General features: G+C 43.7%; 1 long non-coding RNA gene across 1 annotated transcript in view; it reads left to right on the top strand.

Annotated features, from left to right (window-relative positions):
* Positions 1-473: 473 nt before the first annotated feature.
* LOC133079000 (uncharacterized) overlaps positions 474-18,586 on the top strand; it is a 33,504-nt gene continuing 15,391 nt past the window's right edge. The window contains exon 1 of the long non-coding RNA XR_009698005.1: positions 474-526. This is a non-coding gene — a long non-coding RNA (uncharacterized LOC133079000). The remainder of the gene's footprint in view (positions 527-18,586) is intronic.

The raw sequence follows: 18,586 nt of genomic DNA, 5'->3' as shown, positions 1-18,586 counted from the left end.
GTCTCTCTCCTAGGGTTCTTGTGTTGATTAAATGAGATAGTGTACATAAAGCACTCAGTACAATACTAACCTCATGATTAATTGTCAATGAGTAGTAGCTATACTATATAACATCAATAGCAATAACAAATAACAATAAGAATTACTAGAGCTGACTTTCCATAAAATCACTTAAACCAGTATAGGGAAAACAGATAAAAAGTGAGCAGTCAAGAAGCTTGTAGATAAAAGGAGAAATAGATGCACTGGGAATAAACATAATAATTATCATAACTTTTCATAGTTTTTCAAAATGTTTTGATGTATAATTATTCAAAGTAACAGGTAAGCTACTTATGATGACTAGAAGTAGAATGCTCAAGTATTAAGCAATCTCAGGGAAAGGAGGCTGGGATTACCATAGTTGGCAATGACCAATGATGACTCACTCACTAGAACTGTGTCCGCCTTTCCTGAGCACATTTCCATTGGGATCTCAGAATAATACAGGACTTCTGCTATCAAGAGAAAAAGTGGGGGATGACCGGTAAGTAGGCAACCAAGAATGTCTGCCAAATCCTAGGGTGGCAGATATTATTATTATCATTGGACAGATATGGAAACCGAGGCTCAGGCAAGTTAAGTAAATTTTTCAAGGCACATGCAACTTATAAGTGATAGAACTAAGTCTAGAAGCCAGATCTTTAGGGTCCGGATTTAGTGTTCATTTTACTGCATTCAACTGCAAGGTGATATGAAATTTGAAACTCCAGGCTTACTGGCAGATGGCAAAAGAGCCAAGAAGATGAACTTTGTAGTTCATCTCAGGATCTGATCGAAAGGAGCCATATAAATTTATCTGGAGAAAAACATTTTTCCTGACATTAAATTCTTGGAGAAATTTATTGCATAGATTCTTACATAAGAGACATGATAACATAATGGGTAATGTAAAAATGATAACTGGCAAATGCTCTGCCTTTATGAAAAAGAGCAGTGGTGTTTAACATTTTGTTTTCTGTTAAGACATGTATGAAATCATGCTTCCATGGGTGGACCCAGGTTTTTTGTTTTGTTTTGTTTTCTGTTTTGTTTTTTGGCTGCGTTGGGTCTTTGTTGCTGCGCGTGGGCTTTCTCTAGTTGCGGTGAGCATCATTGCGGTGCGTGGGCTTCTCATTGCGGTGGCTTCTCTTGTTGCAGAGCACAGGCTGTAGGCGCACGGGTTTCAGTAGCTGTGGCTCGCGGGCTCTAGAGCGCAGGCTCAGTAGCTGTGGCGCACGGCCTTAGCTGCTCCGCGGCATGTGGGATCTTCCCGGACCAAGGCTCGAACCCGTGTCCCCTGCATTGGCAGGTGGATTCTTAACCACTGTGCCACCAGGGAAGCCCCTGGACCCAGGTTTTGACTAACCTTAAAAAATTGGGGGCAGAGAAGTTAATTTCTATAGTAATGGAACAGATCAAGTCTAATAATAGTACATTGGGAACAATTACTCAGTACATTTTTTGGCAATGATAACCTGGACTTTGGGTTATGTGAAATTCCTGATATATGATAACCACATCTTTTTCTCTCCTGCTCAGAAAGGCAAATGAGTCAGTGACACTGTTCTATGGATTACTAAGAACCAACTCTTCTTTATATATGAAAGGGTCAATCACTTGCAAAATTTCATCAGCTATTATTAATTTGTTATGTCTTATTGCACATACTACAATCACAAAGTAGACACAAGCCCCCCTGACTCCAGCTCAGTATTCAGAACAGTGAGCAAATTCGCCTCCATAAGGAGGTGTTTAATTAAAGAGAAGACTCTGACATTTCCTGATGTTTGCCAAGTCATTTTTCTTTAAAATTACCTTAAATAAATTTGCACACTGTCTCTCAATAGCGGAAATTATTCTACAGGAGAAGGATAGTGGCTCACTTTCTCACTGGCTAATGTTCAAAAAAAGCCCTGTAATCACCTGCAGTTTTTCCCACTGACCCACTTCTTCAAGTCCATATGACCTTCTACTCACTCATTCAGAGAGAGGTGGGCCTGTGTGGAGGGAGCACACACAGAACCCAGAGCCCCCTGCAGTCACCGTGGAAATGCCATTGTTTGGCCAGCTCTCTTCATTGCCTGGGAGAGCCTCTGACCTCCAGATGCAGCGTGATCTAGCGATCTGGCCTATGAGTGAGCACAGGCACTTACCTTATTTTAGAGAATATGTTTCTATGTTTGTTAATCGGAGAGGAAATAAAGTCCTTTCTGCATTGAAAATGGCATCCTCTGCAGTAAAGTGTTTGTCAGTCTGGTTATGGCAACACAGAGTAATGGTTTCAATTTTGGGTTTTTAAAATAATGTCTATTTTATTTCTGGTTGAAGATGTTATTTATAAACAAATTTAGAGAGATGTCTTATTGATTAAGGGGAACCCCCTTAGGCTGAGAAAATGGAAATTTTCATAAAGGTACCAATGCATGAGAGTCAATAGATTGATTGCAAGGAGGGAAAATACAAGGAACTTTATCCAACTATCCTACAATTATTGAGCACTGCCTGTGTACCTGGTACTTAGTTCCGTCTTGTAGGGGACGTGGAGAGGAGTAAGACCTAGCACTTAGCACTTGCCCTGATGCAGGCCAGGCGAGGAGTTTGGCAAACTCGAGATGCCATGCCCCACACAAATGGGTGGGCACTACTCAGCTTCCATGATGATATCCAGACGATGGAATCTGGCCAATGCACTTAGATCACCCCATTTGATAAGACTAACTGGAAATCAAAAATTTTATGTAAACTCTCTCTACTTTTCACTGTAAACTTTATTGAAAGAAAATAAAAACTGTGAGGGGGGGAAAAAGAAAACATGTCATTCGGCTGTTTTCCCTGAATTGATTTGTTGGTTTGACAGCCTAAAAACTCATCTCTTAATGGCATTCATTTTCTGTCCATTTTGTCTTGTGAAAAAATTAATTACACTTATGTCAGCCAAAAATACCTTTGGGTCTTTAAAGTCCTTTTTTTCTCTCTTTTTTAAGATGAAAGTATTTCTGCCTAATTGACCAGCATCTGCCATTGTGAGATGTTGGTCCTCATGAGAGACGTTGAGAGGTGTTGGGAAGGCTGTCAGCACATTTCAACTTGGTTTCAGCCGCCGTTTAAAAATGACTTCTCTTTCCATCACATAGGAGTGAGCCTAGTGGTTGAAACCTGATGACAGAGGAGAAGGATGAGAGAAGAGAAGAAAGAGGCAGGGAGAGAAAAAGCAGGACTGTTGGAGGGCTGAGAATGTGCAAAAGACTAAGACTGAATCGTAAACTTGGTTCTTATTATTTTTTATTCCTGCATTTATTCAATTCATAGATATTTATTGAGCATCTACTATGTGTCCATCTTTATTTTAGGCATGGATATATTGGGTGAATGGGGCAGACAACTCTCTGTTCTCGTGACACATTCCAGCAGGGGTGTGGAAGGGACAGAATATGAACAAGTAAACAAAGAGTCATTTGAAATAGCAATAAGTGTTAATAAATCAAAGAAAACAGGGTAGTGAGATATGTCTAGAGGTTATATTAGTGGGAGTAGTCAGGGAAGACTCTCCGAGAAGAAGTTTGAGCTGAAATTTGAACAATGACAAGAAAGCTATGCAGAGATCTGTAGGGGAGTGGTAAGGGACACAGTGTTAAATAAACTTGAATTATGGACCGGGTCAGTTATTCCCATTTTGGGGTTTTTTTTCTGGTCTGTTTGGTTAACAAAAGGATAATGTCTCCATTTGGTATTAGCATCTCTTTCTTATTTATTTATTTATTTATTTTTTTAATTGAAGTATAGTCGATTTACAATGTGTTCATTTCAGGTGTACAGCAAAGTGATTCAGCTATATATATATATTTTTTCAGATTCTTTTCCATTATAGGTTATTACAAGATATTGAATATAGTTCCCTGTGTTATACAGAGGGACCTTGTTGTTTATTTTACATATAGTAGTGTGTATCTGTTAATCCCATACTCCTAATTTAGCCCTCCCCTGCCTTCTTTCCTCTTTGGTAGCCATACATTTGTTTTCTATGTCTGTGAGTTTACTTCTGTTTTGTAAATAAGTTTACTTGTATAATTTCTTTAGATTCCACATATAAGTGATATCATATGATATTTGTCTTTCTCTGTCATGTTACTTCACTTAGTATGATAATCTCTAGGCTCATCCATGTTGCTGCAAATGGCATTATTTTATTCTTTTTTGTGCTGTTATGATATTAGTATCTCTTTCTAATTCATATGTCTTTCTATTAGTAACGTCTTTCTAATACTTGCTAGCCTGCCTCTTTAACAAAGCCCAAAACCTTCAGCAGGCAATAGTACCTTGCTAGAATTAATAGTGTTATTTTATTTGTTCTTTATTTTTATAGTTTCTTTCCAGTTGGTCATTTTGCAATAGTGATATAAATTTCCCTTTTGAATGAACGTAGTTAAGTGAAAAGAATGAATCAAATACAGAGACAAATATAAATTAAACAATAACATAGTACTTTCCAGAATGAAGATAATAGGGTACTTTCCTTCCCCCTTCTCTTCTCATGTGAATCTGCAAGAATATCTGCAAGAATGAGAAACCCAAATAGTCTCCATCTCTACTGAAACTTGAAGCCATCTGTGATGCTTACCCATAATATGTTAAAACAGAAAGCTGATATAGAAGAGATAACCGAGTTAGAATGAGAACGAGGTACTGTAAGAGAAAGATGTGGATTAAGTGAAAGCCAGTCTGACTGTACAGTGCAGCCTTGCCGTGCACTTTCTTTGCCCAGAATGTACTATCAGGCTGATAACCCAAAAGTAGAAGGTGAAGGGGTGGACGGTTCCTCTCTGGAGAACCTGGAGCCAGAGGAAATACATAGGACCACACTAAAAAGCTGGTTTGCCATCTAATCACCTACCTGTCAACACGGTCTCTCAGATACAGGAATCCTTCAGTCAATAATTTTGTTAGCGCTGCACTCTTAAACTCAAAATGACTGCAAAGGATTCACAGATGGTAAAAGAACACCCCAACCAAGAAAGACAGAGACCAAACAAGAAATCAGAAGGAAAGAAATTCTGAGGTATGAGAAATAATGCAAGGAATAAAAGAAAATGTCACAATATTATAATTAGTATTCACAGAGAGATGAAAATATATTGTATCCTTGAAACAAGAACAGGATACTATTGCTTTTAAGGTTCAAAGAACAAAGAAGAAAGAACTCTATGAACTCAAAGAAATAAGAAATACAATTTATGGGTTGGAAGGTACAGTTAATGAAACATTTCAGTAAGAAAAGAGACTAAAAATGGAAAGAAAATATTTTAAAAATTATAAAACCTAACTGTGAGCTCTGACGTCTGACTATCGGACCTCCTAGAAAGAAAGAATAGAGAACACAAAATGGAGGAGTGAAATTTATCAAGGAAATAACATAGGAAAGAATTGCAGAACTGAAGGACGTGAGTTTTCTTGTGTGGGTTCAGAGGAGCCACTCAGAGTTCAGCACATTTTCCTTTCTTTGGCCGCACCGTGCCGCATGCAGGATCTTAGTTCTTCGATCAGGCATTGAACCCGTGCTCTCTGCAGTGGACGTGCAGGGTCTTAACCACTGGACTGCCAGGGAAGTCCCTCTCAGCACAGTGAATTTTAAAAGGTCCACCCAAGGCTCATCAGCATGGTATCCCAGAACACCAATGAGAGATACCCTAAGACTTTTAGAGAGAAGAAAAGAAAGCATGTTACGCTCACAAGACTGGGAGGAATAACGGAATGAGATTGTTAACACCAAGAGAGGGGAGATACAGTCTTCAACACACTGAATGACAATGAATTTTCAACCTAGGATTCTGTTTCCAGCTCAAATACCAAGTGTTGAGGTAGAATCAAGGCATCTCACAGACAGAGCATTAACCTCGCATGGACGCCTTCCCAGGAAGTGACTAGAGGATATACCTCATCAAAGAAGGAAGCTTGGGATCCAGGAAAGAAATATAACACATGAAAGAAGCAAAGAGAATTCTGGGACAAGGGAATATCAACAGGCATATACCAGTGTGGTATAACTGGTCCAGATTGGATCAGGAAGACAGAGGGCTCCAGAAGGAGAATCTCTAAGAAAAAAAAATAGATGATCTGATATATTGATACATGGATAATTTTTATTAATCAGCTAATGGAGGCAATGGGGGGAATTTAAAATGGTTTTTTGGGGGGAGTTCCCTGGTGGCCCAGTGGTTAGGATTCTGGGCGTTCACAGCCGTGGTCCGGGTTCAATACCTGGTCGGGGAACTGAGATCCCACAAGCTGGGAAGGCAAAAAAAATAGTTTTTTTAAACTATGAAAATGAAAAAAAAATAGATGATTATTGATTCCAAGAAGAGATACATTTCCCAAAAAGGAAACGTAATTATGGCAGCTCCATTAGGCTCAACATTGAATGATATTTGCACTGTCAAAATAATAAAAATATTGGATGTTGATTTAACTGGAAAATTTTATATCATCCTGTTGGGAAGATCTGGGGGAGAGGAGGCAGGGCAGGAGTGTGTGTGTGTTTGTGTGTGTGTGTGTGTTTGTGTGTGTTTGAGAGAAAGAAAGCCAAATCCTTATTTACCAAAGAAAGTCAATATAAAAAGCCTAAAATTAATCAATCAAGAGATAGCTGTACCATCATATTATGTAAGAAATGTGGAGGTTAATGCCTGAAGAAACTTCTAAAAGAATTAAAATTGATGCTTCTGGAGTGGTGGATTGGGGTGAGTAGTGAAAAATGTTATCTTTCCATTATAAACCTTTTAGCATTATTTAACTGTTTCAGTTACGTGCCTGTATTACTTTGATAAACTTATAATAAGCTTAAAGTAAAAGAAATAACAATACAGGTATTTCACAATAGGGTAGAAGCTTCTCCCTGTCCCCAGTTACCATTCTCACTTTCTTCCTCTGAAAGAGAGCCCCAGTTTTTCACTGGACATTTGTCCATCTAGAATAAACCCTAGGTAATCCTGGGTCCCTCGCAGCTAAATATAGCCATGTGGCTCTGGCCAACCAATTACAAACAGCACTAGTATATACAATTTCTGAGCTGTGTCCTTAAAGGAAGTGGCCCTGTTTTTTGTCCCCTCCTACTTCTTGCTGTAGCTCCAGGATCCATGATGGTTCTGGAATGGCAGCCACCCAGTGAAGAGCAGCAAGAAAGAAGGGGCCTGCCTTTCTATCACCGCACTATGCCCTGGATTGATTATTTCCACACTTCTGGAAAGGAGGGAGACATTCATTCTCTCCTTTTATAAATTTATTTATTTATTTATTTATATTTTTGGCTGCATTGGGTCTTCGTTGCTGCACACGGGCTTTCTCTAGTTGTGGCGAGCGGTGGCTACTCGTCGTTGCGGTGCGCGGGCTTCTCATTGCAGTGGCTTCTCTTGTTGCGGAGCACGGGCTGTAGGTGCGCAGGCTTCAGTAGTTGTGGCGCGTGGGCTCAGTAGTTGTGGCTCATGGGCTCTAGAGCGCAGGCTCAGTAGTTGTGGCGCATGGGCTTAGTTGCTCCGCGGCATGTGGGATCTTCCCGGACCAGGGCTCGAACCCGTGTCCCCTGCATTGGCAGGCGGACTCTTAACCACTGCGCCACCAGGGAAGTCCCCCATTCTCTCTTTTTAAAAACCACTGTTATTTGGGGGCTGTTGAATGCAGATACATTTAAACCTGACTAATGCATTGGAATATGTCAAAAATCCTAGCAGAGACATGCAAATTAGATTTGGGAAATACTGCCCTAGAATGCAGGAGTGAGGAGAAAGGAGAGGGTTGGGGAGGTAGCAGAGCAGAACCCTTTCTTGGGGAGCAAGAGGAGTCGTATTAGTGGAAGGATCCATGCCTTGTCATCTGGTAAGGCTTATCCAAGAATATGAAGTGGAATTCAAGGGAGCAACTGCTTATTAAGGGTCCATCAATGTGACTCACCTACGAGGTGCATTAGGCTCAGTCCTCACCCTAAAGTTGCCTGCCGTCCAGGGAATCCTGGTAGGTACCCATCTAACTCTACTAATGATGGTGGCCGCCATTGACTGAGCCAGATAGGATGACTCCTGTCCCTGAATCCTCAGACAACATACGATGCTAGCAGATCTAGCAACATTCCAATTTTACAGAGGAGGAAACTAAAATTCTGAGAGGCCATACAGGTCCCCAAGGTCACACAGGTAGAATCATTGTCTGGTTTAACTGTCAGACCCAAAGCAGATGATGGAGCGCTGACCCTGAGGTTCAAACAAAGGAAGAAGAGATGAAATCCTTGTTTGATGAGCAAGCTGGGACCTAGAGGTTCTGAAAGGTGAAGTTGAAAATAGGAGGAATTCTAAGAGGTTAGGATGGTATGAACAAAGGGACGGAGGCTGGAAAACACCAGGCTGGCTTGGGAAACTGTGAGTGGATGAATCCAGCTGGAGGAGAGTATGGTGACCCCATGGGAGATGAGGCTGGAGATGCAGGATTGGGGCCAGGTCACAGAGGCCTCGAGTGCAGGCTAGAGGTGTGCTCTGGATTCTACAGGACCTGGGTGGCATGGAAAGTTGGTTTGTTTGCTTGCTTGCTTGTTTTTGTTTTTTAGTAAACCCATCAGGTGCCTGCACTGTATTTGGCTGCAATGTGGACCCTCTTCCATGAGTGTGTATTAAGGCCACCTTTCCGGTGGCCTGCTTGGCCCCGTCCCATCATGGCGTCTATACTGTTTACACTGGCTCTGGTGGCAGGAAGGCCAAGGGGACCACTGGGATGTTTCCACTCCTGCCTTTGTGCTGTGTGTGTCTGGTCCACACAGCACTTCACTTCGTGCAGCAGGGATCCGTCTCTGGAGCAGTTTTACAGATGCGTCTTCCCTCTTCGTTGCCAGCTTCTGTCTGGGCAAAGGCTGGCCATTGGACAGAAGCTTTAATCGCACTTAAAGAATTAAAAGATGAGCTAGGCAGAAAAGGATGGAGAGAGGTCCATGGTGGTGCTGCGTGTGGGGAGTGAAGCCTCTGACTGCAACTCACTAGACTTGCAGCCGGCCAGCTGCAGATGGGCAGCCTCCGATGAGGATGCTGAGAACCCGAGGATCCCCCTGGAGCCCCAAGTGTGCCCACATCCTTTAGTGCTCCCACTTTCTTCAATATCGAAATAAAAAGGCTTAAGCATCCATCTCTGAGGAAGGGCCAGTTGCTCACCAAGAGGTCTGAGGACTCCTGAGGATGGTCCCCTCTTTCTGTCTCTCTGAAGCCCTGTGCCAAGCTGGCACCTGCCACCATGCCCCCCTCCCTGCTCAGCACCGTTCCTATCATCCTCCAAAGTGCCATTACCCCCTCTGCTCTGAGAAGCAGACCCTAGTGCAGAATGACAGGGGTTGGGCCCACTCTTAACTTTTACACAGCCTGGGACACAAATAGAAGGAGGTCCACTTACTGGAAGTCCCATGACTTAAAAGTTTTAAATATTCTAAATATCAACATATTTGCAAATGTTCTACCCACCTACCTTGACAAAGAGAACTTGGCAACCACCTGGAAGGAGGCTTTGAATTGAGAACCTTAGCTCCTCGTAGTTAGGTCTGCAGCTCACCTCCTTCCTCTCCCTGCCGTAGTCCCTGAAACCCCTGGGGGTGGGGGGAGGAGTGGGGGTGGGTGGGAGAGGCTCTCCCTCACTTTTCTGGACTCACGTCCGGTCTCCATCCGTGGTCTCCACATACAGCCTAGGGCTGTGGCGCACTTAGCCCTTGGGGAGCAGGTCTGAGCAGCCCTGGAAATGGGCCCGGGCATGGAAAATCCTAGGGTCCTGGGTGCCAGGAGTAGAGTCCAGATAAGTGGTTGGCATGATCTTTGGGCACATCCAGCCCTGTTTTGGTATGGCCTGCCATGCCGAGAATGGTTCTTACATTTACATTTTTAAATGATTGAAAAAAATCACAAAAGAATAATATTTCGTGACTTGTGACAAAATTCAAATTTCAGTGTCCATAAATAAAGTCTTATTGGAATCCAACTATACTCATTCATGTACGCATTATCTTTAGCTGCTTTTGTGCGTCTACAGTGGAGGTGAGTATTTGCAACAGATTTGATTGACAAAGCCTGAAATACATACTAACTGGTCCTTTACGGAGACCAAAGTTAGTGTTACTTGTGTGACTTTACTATGCAGAGTCATTAGCTCCAGAGTAGCCCAGGCAGCCTCACTTTTAACATTTAAAAAAACTGTGGTGAAATAAACATAGCAAAATTTACCATCTTAGCCACTTTTTAAGTCTACAATTCAGTAGCATTAAGTTCATTCACGCTGTTGTGCCGTTAGCATCACCATCTGTCTCCATAGCGTCTCATCTCCTCGAACTGAAACTCTGTCCCCATTAAACAATAACTCTCTCATCCCCCTTCCCCACAGGCCCTGGTAACCACCATTCCACTTTTTGTCTCTATGAATTTAGCTACTCTAGGTACCTCAGATAAGTGGAATCACACAGTACTTGTCTTTCTGTGACCGGCTTTTTTCACTCAGCCTAACGTCCTCGAGTTTCTTCCGTGTTGTATCAATAACATGTGTCAGAAGTTCCTTCCTTTCTAAGGCTGACTAATATTCCATTGTATGGATAGACCACCTTTTGTTTATCCATCCATCCACCGATAGGCACCGGATTGCTTCTACTTTTGGCTACTGTGAATAATGTTGCTGTGAACATCGGTGTACCAACACCTTCTCAGGACCCTGCTTTCAATTCTACCCCAAAGTAGAAATCCTGGATCATATGTTAATTCTATGTTTAATTTTTTGAGGAAACGCCATACTGTTGTCTACAGCACCGTTTAATATTTAACATCCCCACTTACCTCAGGCAGCCTCACTTTCCAAAACAAAGAAAAAGCTTATGGAGGTGTTGGCCTCATGAAAATGCCACCCATCTTTTAAAGAAATCCTATCTCCCTAAAGCAGGAGTTTTTGTCCCTGGATACACATGAGAATGTATGGGGAGAGCTTTAAAAAATTACCAAGGCATGTGAGTGTGAGTGTGTGTGTGTGTGTGCGCGCGTGTGTTGCTGGGGAGGGCATCTTAGACCAATGCAACCGAACCCCTGGGGTTAGAGTCTGCCACAGGTAATTTGCCCAGGTTATTCCCCAAAGCAGCCCAGGTCAAGAGACACTATCCTTGGACAACCAGCCTGCCCTGCAGCTAGCTTTTAAAATAACTCCTCTTTCCTCTTGCTACATCGTATGCCTTTCTGAGGACCCAGCTCCAGGAAGCAATAGACTTGTCCCTGGACTCGTGAGTGGTGTTGGGCATGGAAGTGGTGACACACGGCTTCCTGGTGTGATAACGGGTGTGTGGAAGACAGACGCCATCTGGAGCAGAGGGCGGAGGGGCTGGGATCGGCCTGGCCACACCCTGTCCCTTCAGCACCTTCCTGCCTTCGGGGACATCTCTAGGGCCACTCTGTCCCTGGCTCCTGGCATCTCTGCCTCTGGGGGAGTACTTCTCTGCCCCTGCCTCACACACACACACACACACACACACAAAGCCTGGGGGGGGTGGGCATGGGGTCATCCTCTTTATCTGCAACTAGGCCCAGGTTCCAAATCTTCCTCCCTCAAGTAACATGAAAATAAGCTCCCAAGTCAGAGTCAGACAAGAGACAGGCAGAAATGACTTATTTTTTTACACTTTTCTTCTTGAATCCAAATAGCTGTTTTCTTCTGCAGTGGTGATTTCAGGAGTCTTATTCAGCTTGGTTATCTGCCTGGAAAGGCACAAATGCCAAGGGAGATTTTAAACATTGCTTTGGTGAAATATATCGAGGCAAGGAAGGCCACAATATGTGCTTAAATGATCTTGAATGATGAAGACCGGGCAGGATTTTTTTTTTTTTTCCAAGAGTGGCCCTTGTAGGTTTAATTGTAAAGTATAATTACTTCAAGACATCATAATTTGTTGTGTACAATATAAATGAGTAGAACTCCATGGAATCATGTTTTTAATGTAGACCCCCAATAAAATGTTCTTTTATGACATAGCAGATGTTTCTTAATTCACTAGCGCCATGCATTGGGGTATTAAGATTATTCCTTGGCATTTTATTATGAATAACATACTTGCTCCAACATTAAGTGGGCCATTAAAGACATAAACAAGCTTTTATGCCCTGGTTTTCAACAGCTGCTGGTGGTCTACCAAGTGATAATCCAGCTTTCAGCAAATATTCTTCAGCTCTGAGAAATAAATACATTTAATAGGGCAACCCCAGGTCAGTCCACAGCTTCTGGGATCCTGGCTCAGGAAAATGTGTGAAGCAGGAAAATGAACTGAAGAGGTTTGCTTTGGGTGAGTTGTTTTGAGAGCCCCTGTTTCCTTGAGCATGAACGTGTGTGTGTGTGTGTGTGTGTGTGTGTGTGTGTGTGTATGTTTAAAATAAAAAACTAACAATTGTAAAAGGAAAACAAAATAAGGAGAAATGCAAGGGAAAGACAGTGCCTTGCAGAGGGTGTGCGGGCTCTTGCCTTCCTGATCAAATGGGAAGACATTTGCACAAATTCTATAACCTGTGCTTTGAAGGAAATCAGCTGAGTCGGTCTTATGCCTCGAACAAAGGGAGGTGAAGGACGGTGTAGGTCACGGTCCCATTCAGTCACTGGCATCGAATCTGAGCGGATGTGACCCCTCTGTGACAATGTTCCCAAGGTGTACAGGGAGGAGTTTCATGTCTGTAACTAGGATGGGAGCCAGATAAGCCCTCCCTCTCCCCCACCTTGGACTTCCTAAAGATAACAACTCCGGGCGGTCCAGTAGCAGCGTGAGGGAGGTGCTGAGATAGGAAATACCGAGGCCTGTATTATCGTTGGCTCACCAGTCCTGGCTTCCTGTGCCAGAGGTAGCCCCGAAGGGTGCGAAACTTTGCAGTGCTAATGTACACAACGACATCCTCCTACGAGCAGATGTTAGGAGAAGAAGAAAAAGGAGCCGGGGCAAAAAACCTGATGGAAATGTGCATGAAGCCTACGTTGCCCTCCCCCGCGGCCCCCTCCCCCCACTGCAGCCCCCCCGGGACACTTGGGACACAGAATGAAAGAAGGGGAAAGGTGCAACTGATCTCCTAGTCTGGTCAATTCCAAATCTATTACACGATGTGTCATCAACAGGAGGTGGGAGAAAGAGTTACAATTTCTGTAGCAAATCAGGTACAGTGGACCTACCTTTAATGGATGTAATTCGCGGGTATCACTATTACAATATTCTAACTTTAAAGATTCTGCGGGGGGCAGGGGATGAACACATGGAGGAAATGTTAAGCACCTTGTCCTAAAATGACTGGAGATATAGCGGAGAGTGTCTGTAGGAAGGCCTTTTGTCTTATGTGCCTTTTCTTTAAATAGGGTTTAGTAATAAATTTTCTCTTCCTTTTTTTTTTTGGTTGCTGAGGAGAGTTTATTTTCTTTTTGTGTTCTATTTCATTTTGTAGTTGGATGTACTATTGTTCTGGAGCTGGTGAAAAAAGGGGAGGGGAGCAGGAGGCAGGAACCACATTGTGAGTGAACTTGGCAAAAAGGAGAGTCAGGAGGTAACTTTCCTGTCCGGCACAGTATCTGAGGCTTGCAGAGCTCTTGGCCTCATCAATTCTTCCATGGTCGCAACTAAAACATTCCTGTGCCCTGATGGAACCACGAAGGGACCCGAGGTGGGCTTTTCATTTTTTTCATGTACACCTGATTGGAAAGTGATGTTTGATATTACTTTTCCACTATGTTAATTACAACTTGAATAGGATTTTACTGTGCCCTGGATGACATCACTTTGGAAACAACATTCAATTGGGTGGCTCGCGTTCCTCTGGATGGTTGTACCAAATAAACACGCAAGCCTTCTTTTTATAGCCAGAGCCTGTGTCTCTAAACACACACACACACACACACACACACACACACACATACACATTTCTAACCACATCAGAAAGGAAACAAGACTGCCAACTTCATAGCGTTCTACATGATTTTGAATTAATATTAGTCTATTAAAAAGAGCTGTAACCAGACGAAAAAAACTTAGCCCAATGCACACAGCAAATACATTTCACAGTTGTTTTGGACAAATGCCCTCAGTGAATATGTTTAAAGTCATGTACAACAGAAATATGTTATCACAAGTAACCATGTTTTAATAAACACTTTGTCTTTTTGTACTGCTTTCTTTTCCATCACAAGAATAGAAATATAACACCATATATCACTGTAAAACCCATTTCCACATAAATGTTGATAAGCACAAAATATTTTTCATCATTTACATTTTAACTGTAATAATATATGGCAGGATTAAAGCGGCATCCATCATGTGTCTAACTAACCTTGCTGTAATGAATTTTTAAATGTAATGGTTTCTGTCGCAAAGTAAAATCGTACATAATGTCTAGTGACACAGTATGCTGGTGGACGGGTGGTTTTTTAAAATGGAAATGCAACTTCATTTTTAATTAGATTTATAGACTTCCCCACCTCCGCTCCCACCCAGTTCCCTGACCCCCACCTCCGGTTTCTGGTAAAGCAAGAAATACCAGAGGTGTGAATATGTGAAGTACTGCCAGACGGCTCACTCCTCCAGTCACATAAAATCACTTGCTTGGTGGAAATTCTGTGAATTTGGCGTGTGTGTCTGTGCGTATGTTTGAGAAGAGCCAGGCACCCAATAGAAACAAAAGCTGATGAAAATCACGGTGAGGAAAGCTTTCTAGGGTGTCTGGAGGGGCTTCGATGCTGGGAGGGGTCCCCTCTTCCTGACAGTGCCCTGGGATCCGATTTGGGATGGGGTGCGGCACGAGGGGTGTGTATTGGGGGGATCTGGGTTCTCTCTCTCCCTCTCTCTCTCTCTTCCCTACTCTCCCTCTCTCTCTCTCTTCCTTTCTCTCTCTCTCTCTCTCTCTGCTTGAAATAACAAATAAGCCGACTCACCAGAGAAGAATCATTAAAAATAATTTGCACACGCTTTCGGTTGTGTGAGCTCTTTTTTGATACAATATTTCCTTCCGTGATTATCACTGAGGACATGTTCCAGCCATATGGAAGCGAGCTGGGCTGGGAGCTTCCCCAATACCTGAGTGGTTAATTAAGAGCCGTTGCCCGGCCACAAGAAGCAGGTTTGAAATCCCTCTTCAGTCTCCGACAATGAGTAGCTTTTTTCGCAGCAGAAGTCACCAGGGACAGCCAGAAGCGAGGGTAATTATTTGAGATAACATACAGCTGAAAAGAGTGTGTGTGAGTGCAGAGGGGGGCGGGGGGAGGGGGGCCGCGATGTGCCGCTGAAAGAAGGGCAACAGTAGAGAAAAGTCTATAATAAAAAGGTCAACATCTCCTATTTTTCTGTACAGTGTCGACAGTCTGTAATGCCTTTTTAGCATGAATGACAACGGATTCTGTCTTTTTTTTTTTTCTGAAAAAAAAAAAGGGGGAATATCTTATTTTGTATTCAAACTTTGCAATTGTGAGTTCAGGCCTGCCAGCTCATCTGAATAAGCTATTCTCACTTTATCAGGGTTTGCTGAACTGACTTTGATTGCATTGTTGCAAAATAACAGTAATTTTTCCATTAACCCATACAAACCCTCAGCGAGCTGGAGAACAAAGAAATATCAGAGGGATGAAAGCCGTGAACACGGGGAGGGAAGCCAGGGGTTTCCTAAATGGCTCCAAATGCATCCGCACACACCAGCTTCTCAGGCTGGCTGAGGCCGGTCCGGGATGCCATTTGGGGCTCCCTTTTGGGGTTCCTCGGGGTGTGAATCTCGGGAGGCATCTTTCACCCTCCCTGCCAAATTCTATTGTTTGCTCTGTGTTCACAGAGTCTGGGAAGCAGGGGGCTGGGTTTCCCTCCCTTCAGAGGGATGGTGTTTTATCCTATATCTTTCTGGTGCCTAGGACCTCAGTCTACATCTAGAACTCAACTCAGAAATGCTCACAGCCCTTCAGAACCCAAAACTATCTGAACACAGAGGCACCTGCCTTTCCCCCTAGCTAGAAGCCAGCAAGCAAGGGGAAAAGCCAGTTCCTTTGGCAACTGGAACTGAGTGGAACCCCAGAACCCTCCGATCTGACATGTTCAGCATCGCCTCCACTGGTTCTGGGGTGGCAGGTGCACTGGTAGATTCCTAGTTTCGATGTAGCTCTGCGAGGCTGTCGTTTTACATTCACGCATCCGCATTTGCCAGTTGTTTTAAGGCCAGGAGGAAACTGAGGGCAAGCAGGGGCTCCGCCTCTCTCGTCCATCAGCCGGGTGTCCGCGTTTGGAAGCATCCGGCACAGCTGAGGTGCGATGTTCCCGCGGAAGATCCCGAAGTCGGGCTGTGGACGGTTCAGCGGATCAACATGGAAGCAAGAGTTTCTGTTTTTGTTTTTTAAAGCTGAAATGTCGAGAAGTTAAGCTCCTCTGTGGCCTGTGGCTCTCTGCGATGGGAGCGGGCCAGGAGTTGAGGTCGACAATGGCTTTGATCTCCTGGCCTCACAAACGACCCCGCTCAGGCAGTGGTGGTGGCGCCCCGCATCCGCGCCTTGGCTTTGTTTAGGAACTGCCCGATATGTTAATTATCTCCTTTACCTCCTCGGCGTGGTACTGTCAAAGCGCACACCAGTCTTTAGAAAATAAAAGTGAACACGGCGAGCCCACTGTACCCTGCTCTCCTAATATCAGTTCTTGACAACGCCGGAGCTGTCAGATGAGAAGCAGCGTCCCTGGAATAAAGGTGGGCAGATGTGTGATAATGAGACAGAAGCATGCAGATGCTAATAGAACTCACCAGAACAGGCCTGCCTGAGTTAGACGGATCCAGGTAGCAGCTGCAGAGTGTCAGGTCGCCAGGATGCTACTTTCTCTTGATTCTCATTTAAGAACTGCTCCGCGCATGGCTGTCTGTCAGTGAACTTTTCCCTCTCAGGAGCTCCAACCCCTAGGTGATCAGTCACATTTCGACATAACTAGATGTCAAAAGAAGTTTAAGTTGTGTGACGAACTGTGATGGAGTCAGCGCCAGCCTCTGGCCTCCAAGGCGGTTTCTTAATAATCAGCCTGGAAACTCTGGCGCCTTTTCTGGCGTTTTGTTTTCTTATTAAAATACTGGCTAAGTCTTTGTCAATATCCATGGCAGCAACTGTGAGCTCAAGACAATATTATCCCAAGCATAATTTAATTTTAAATGTGGAATTCAGACCCAAGACGGCCAGAGAGCAAGAGGTTTGTGTTGAGCAAACAGGAGTTCTCTCCAAAAGGCCCATTTTAGCATCCGTAATTAAAACAAGAGCGTTTGGGGATTTATTGTTAGCCCCGGTTGGGATGCTGGTGATCAGAAGGGAAAACTCAGGGCTACGTGGAGGGTGTCACTGTGGGCTGTTCCTGAATCAGGGGAGTGGGAGTGAAGCTGAGAATAATAGATTGGGGCGGATGAGAAAGTGATTCCAACCTAAGACAGGCAGGGAAGAGAAATAACCCGAGAATTGTCGTCTTGAATACCAGCAAAACTTTGAACTAGAGTAGGAACTTTATGGGGTCTTTATCGGTCTCTGTGAGCCGTGGGCTCCCCCAGAAAGTGCTTGGTGGTGAGCTGGAGGGGCGTCTGGGGGGTGGGCAGGCAGGTATATGTGACACGTGTTGTCACATTTGCAAGGAAGCCTGCCAGCCCTGGCCCGTCGTCGTAAGGCCGGCATTTCTTGAAGCATTTAATTGGGTCTGGTCAGTTTCTTCTCTAAATATTTTCATCTTCTCCTGCCACTGTTTACCTTTCCATTGGGAAAATAAATACTGCATGGCGCTCTGCCTGCTATATTTTGCTAGAGATTTTAATCCCGATTCCTGATGAAAAGTTTACACACACACACACATACACACACACACACACACCCTCCAACCTTGGTGTGAAGGCACCGCGGTTCATAAACTGCTTTTCTTTCTTCCCTTCAGAGAGTGAAAGGATGTGCTACGGAAACCTAATTCTGCATTGACATAATGAAGTGTTTGAAGGAATCTCAGAGAACCAGCCAGTCTCATCTGGAATGTTCTAAACCATCCCTCTGAACCTTCACCCCGCACCCACTGTCACTCCCCCACCCCCCGATATAGAAAGATTTTCACAGAGTGGCTGTTATGCCCTCATTGCTCTCACATAAAACAAGGCTTCTCCCCCTAGATCCTGGTGTTTAGTTGCCTGAAACTCATTAGTTCTTCACTGCTTTACCCTGGAGTTTTAAATTTTTAAGCAGCTAGGATTCGTCTAAGAGGTCTTAACCTTATAATTTGTAATAACTTAGAGATCACGTTTCTAAAGTGTGAGTTATTTTTTTTTAAAAAAATGCTCCTTTCCCTTCACCAGCCATTGATTTGCTTCCTCTTGCAGTCAGAATCAGCGCTATTAAATCAGGTGATGGAAAATGCTCATTTATTTCTCAGTGGTAAAACACAAGCAATTATGAGACATTTCTGAACGTGGATTGATCTTGCCTTAAATGAATGCCCACAGCATCAGAAGCAACGAGAGGGGCAGTAGAGATGAAAAGAGTGGGGAGGAGAAGGACCGGCAAGACCAAGGTCCTG

Source organism: Eubalaena glacialis, chromosome 18 (assembly GCF_028564815.1).
Source record: "Eubalaena glacialis isolate mEubGla1 chromosome 18, mEubGla1.1.hap2.+ XY, whole genome shotgun sequence".
Taxonomy (NCBI): domain Eukaryota; kingdom Metazoa; phylum Chordata; class Mammalia; order Artiodactyla; family Balaenidae; genus Eubalaena; species Eubalaena glacialis.
The sequence above is the reverse complement of the archived record's forward strand: the minus strand, read 5'-3'. Positions and strand labels throughout refer to the sequence as shown.